The sequence below is a fragment of the Sciurus vulgaris genome (assembly GCF_902686455.1).
Source record: "Sciurus vulgaris genome assembly, chromosome: 7".
NCBI lineage: Eukaryota > Metazoa > Chordata > Mammalia > Rodentia > Sciuridae > Sciurus > Sciurus vulgaris.
This window is the reverse complement of record NC_136467.1, coordinates 120,969,620-120,974,662: the sequence shown is the minus strand read 5'-3', so window position 1 is coordinate 120,974,662 and position 5,043 is coordinate 120,969,620.

Genomic DNA, 5,043 nt, shown 5'->3' with positions numbered 1-5,043 from the left:
TACTGTAATCTAAAATGATGACTTCATCTCTTTGAGCCTTGATTTCTGCACCTGTGACAGGGGACTCATCATGCCTGTCTTGACAGGCTGCCAGAAGCTGGTGTGTGTAATAGCATCAATAGACACTTAAGGGTCTCTAATTCTCAGTGGGAGAATTAGAGCTGCCACATGGACGGTGCTTGGAAGATGGTAGCTCTCATTTGGTCTAAGATTCCTCACTTTTAGATAAAAATAAATGGGACCAGTGAGGTAATGAATAACTCAAAGGAGACCAGCTAGTGCCAGATCCCAGAGTTCCTTAATTCCTATTCAACCTGTTCATCACTGTTTCTCAAAGCCAATTTCTAAGCATATGGTTCCAACCTGAGTTGAGTATCTACTAATTTTCAGCATCTTAGAGGCCTACATTCATTTACAATAATTTACAAAACAAAAATAAAAACAAAAAACAAGAGACACCCAATCTAAACTACTGGCTAACTTGTATCGAGTGCTGCAGCATTTCAAAGCAAAAAGAGAGCTTTCTGAAATTGTTCCTGTTCATTTGTTGCTAAAATGTGGTTTATTAGAAATCAAAGAGCAACTAAGGAAGGAATGAACTAGCAATTCCTAACAAGTCCTTCTAGGTTCAGCAGAGGACATTGATAGTTGGGTGTGTATCGGCAACCTTTTAAATAAGAACTGGGCTGGGTATACAGTTCAGTGGTAGAGTACTTGTCTAGTATGTGTAAAGCCCTACATTTGACCCCTAGTACTACAAATAGCAACAACAACAACACACACACACACACACACACACACACAAAACCATGAGTGCAGTATTTAGTGTACTATAAAAAAAATTCACTACAGAGAAACACATTTGGTAGAAAACCAAATATCCTCTTAGGTGATGTTTAATTCTCTTAAAAATATTAATTCTATTGTTATCAGTGATTGTGGATAAAATGAGAAACTATTGAAAATGTTTTGTCAGCATAACATTTTTATTTTCATTCAAATGTCATGACAATCGTTAAGGAAGCCTACATATATACATATATATATTTTTTTTAATAATAATAAAAATAATATTTTGGTACTAGGGATTGAACCCAGGGGTGTGCAACCACTAAGCCACATCCTCAGCACTTTTTATTTTTATTTTGAGACAGGATTGTTACTTAGGCCCTCATTAAATTGGTGGGGCTGGCTTTGAACTCGAAATCCTCCTGCCTCAGCCTCATGAGTTGCTGGCATTACAGGTGTGCACCACGGCGCCAGGCATGAAACCAGTATATTTTGACATAAAAACAATTTAATGTTGGCATGAGGGAAGACTACTTTACCTGAGAAAAGAGTTCTTGGGTGTTCCTTTCAGAGGTAAAATTAGTTTGAATGGAATGTGTGTATAGCATTGATACTAATAGTACCTTATTTTCTCTAGTGTTTTGAGGTAATAAAATACTTTTGCATACATTTTGATTTTTTTTCCTTCTTAACAACCTGATGGCAAATGTAGGTCAGTTATCATCTTACAGATTAGGAAACCTAAGCTTCCAGTCAGTCAGATGGAATGGCCCCAAATTGAGGTCATCTGACTCTTTTTGCCAATATTTTATTCACTCTATTAATACTGCCTTATAAATATAAATATCACTTCAAGTTTTTTTGTTTGTTTCATCTGTACATTCAGAAACACTATTTCCAGGTAAGCATCACAATCCTGTGTAAACAAGGAGAAAGCTTTATTTAGGTTCCTGGTTAAGAAGCAGAGGAAGCTTTCTGAACTTACCTAGTTATCTTTTTGTTTGTTTTTCATTGTGAAGTTTATTAGTGAGGGTTAGAAACCAGGACACATGCTTTGAAACAGACTTTGCATATTTTCAGTTATGGAGAGTTTGGGGAAAGGAAGGCTATGATCAAGGTAAAAGAATTTCATGGGACTGGGGATGTGAAGCTCAGGGTAGAGAACTCGCCTAGCATGGGGCCCTAAGTTCTACTCCCAGCACCTCAAAAAAAGAAGAAAGGAAGGAAAAGAGGGGAACAAGAAAGAGGAAGGAAGGGAGGGAGGGAGGGAAAAAGAGAAAGAAAGAAGCAAGGAAGCTTGGTTAGTTAGTTTTGTGGTTTTCTGTGGTAGCTGGTGGGCATCCCAAATCTTTGTAAGCCTAAGGTTCACTGGTTCAAGTCCTAGTATGACAAATGTGTACTTTGGGACTTGTGTATTTGTTTTCCTTTTCAAACAAAGTTGATTTAAAACGCATGTAAGGTTACAGAAACCTTCCCAGCATTCTCAGAATAGGGTTCAAGAATGAGACTGTATGTTCACAAACAAGAGGCAACGTGAGCCATCAGGGCTGGCACGTGGGATAGGACCGTCAGAGTCTATCTGCAAACCAGTAAGGGGAGTAATGAGAGATAAACATGTTATCAGCTTACACCCAGCCTGCTCCGAGCTGGAGCCCGGGGAATAGGCTTCTACATTTCCTGGCTTCCCCATTCCGGCTCCCTACAGGACTTCGATTTACAGAATTTAATTTGATTCTGGAATCTCAAACTGAGCATTCTGTGTAGTTTAAAAAGTCAGTTTTGAGATTGTCTTGGCATATGGGCAGGAAAGGGAGGGAGCTCCTGTCCTCACCAACATTATAAAAGCCCTTACTGGAGATTAGTCTTGTCCTAGGTTGTTCATTGTACCATTTTTCTAACACTCACACTTCACCTGCTTGTCCATTCCCTTTTCAAAAAACAGATATCTAAATAAAGTTCCAAAACTGTATTAAAATGTGGAATACTCTCAAAGCTTTCCTTTTTTAAAAAGCTTTCATTCTTTAAGTAATTTAACTTTTAATGGATGCATTTACAAACAGCTTGGTATAGAGAAAATATATTTAAGCTCTTGGATAGGACTAACCTCTTCCTCCAGATCTTTTCTTTAAAATCTATTTGTTATAAAATAAAGCACAGAAAAAGAAAGCCACACAATGGACATGTTTGACTTCATGAGTTAATCCAAGGCAACCCTGAACGGAACTTCAGTCAAGCCCACAGCTTTTCTCCCCATCCTAGAAGACCCTTCCCTGTCTCTTCTGAATCGTAGCCAGGCCCCCCTATCTAGCAAGTAAGCATTGTCCCACCTTTTGTAGCACTCCCTTTCACTTCCTTTTTCCTTAATGTGTATCACCCATATGCCCGCCCCTAGGCAGAAGGGTCTTCCTCATCACACACACTTTTTTAAAAATTTGATTTTTTTTTCTTTCTTTCTTTCTTTCTTTTTTTTTTTTTTTTTTTTTTGGTGCTGAGGATTGAACCCAGGGGCCCTCTACCACTGAGCTGCATCCCCAGTCCTTTTCGAAAAAAAAAAATATTTTTTTTAGTGTAGGTGAATACAATACCTTTATTTTATTTTTATGTGGTGCTGAGGATCAAACGCAGGGCCTCGGACCCAGGGCCTCACTCATGTTAGGTGAGTACTCTACCAATGAGCCACAACCCCAGCCCCCTCTCCCAGTCATTATTATTTTCTATTTTGAGACAGGGTCTGGATAAGTTGCTGAGGCTGGTCTGGAACTTGTGATCTTCCTGCCTCAGTCTCCCAAACTGCTGGGATTAGAGGCGTGCACCATCATGCCTGGCAAGATTTTTTAATTTTATTTACTTGTTTACTTTACAATTTGTCTTGAAAAGCAGAGGACTTTTTAATTCATTCATCAATCTTTGGGTCAGATTCCCACCCCCTCCCTTCTGGAGACTGAACCCAGGATGCTTTGCCGCTAAACTACATCCCCACCTCTTTTTTCTTTTTCTTTTTCTTTTTTTTTTTTTTTTAAACTTGAGACAGGGTCTCACTAGATTGCCCTCCCTGGTGGCTGGATTAAGCCACGCTGCTGGGTTGGGTCAGATTTTTGTATATCACAAATCTGTAGAGACAAATCTTTCCAAAACGGAAGAAATTGTTTCAAGAATTGTCTTGCAGGGACTCTGGTTGTGGCTCAGTGGTAGAGCGCTTGCCTAGTATGTATGAAGCACTGGGTTTGATTCTCAGCACCGCATATAAATAAATGAATAAAATAAAGGTCTATCAACATCTAAAAAAATTTTTTAAAAAAGGATTGTCTTGTAGGAATATCAAAAGAATTTAGTCAAACTATTTTCTCATGTTCCATCCTTTTCAACTCCAGTCCTAATCCTTATCTCCAACCACTTTTGAAGAGACTTTTGTAAGAAAAAAGAAAAAATTAACGGATCATGCTCTATTTGTTTATATGTTTTCCAATACGTTTAAAATCAAGAGTACTTTTCATAATCAGTACAATTCTTTAGCTTCCTGTCTTATTTTCTTCTGAGGTGCCCTGGATGAGCCCAGGTGTCATGCATGCTAGGCAAGCGCTGTTACACTGACATTACACCCCAGCCCTATTATGATCATTTTTAAAAGTACAAAAGTCACTTTTAAAAAGTACAAATGACATCAGTAAGAACTGATGCTATTTTCTTTCCTTGTAGGTTTTCCCCATTCTTTTTATAGGACATGGACCACACATCGATGTTTTGTGAGTTGAAATATTTCACATATAACAACCAGTTTTTCATTTGCTTTCAGTTGATCTGAAATCTAGCAACTACTTTGCCATCGCTGGTAGTTTCATGAAACTCGGTGTCTGACGAAAAAAAAGAATTTTTTTTTCTTTCGACCAGAATACATATCCAAAATAGGTGCTTCCGAGCAAAATGTGTTTAAGGAACTCAAATAATTTTACTACGACTGCACCCCCGCCCCGCGAAGGTATGGGGAGGTTGCGGCTCCGCATCGTCCTACGGCATTAGCAGTCCGAGGGCTGCGAGAGCTCGTTTCACAGTTCAGAACACTACGAACTTTCCTCTTAGCCTTTAATAACTGGCGGAGGGTGTCCGCGGCGCCGACGCCGACTCCAACCCTGCGGGGCAGGCGCGCCCGCGTCCTCCTGCGGCCCGGCATGGAGTGGAGGAGAGCGCCAGGGACACCCTCCGCAGGGCGGCCTTCCCGGCGTGCCCCGCGCGGTGGGGACTCTTAACGTGAAGCGC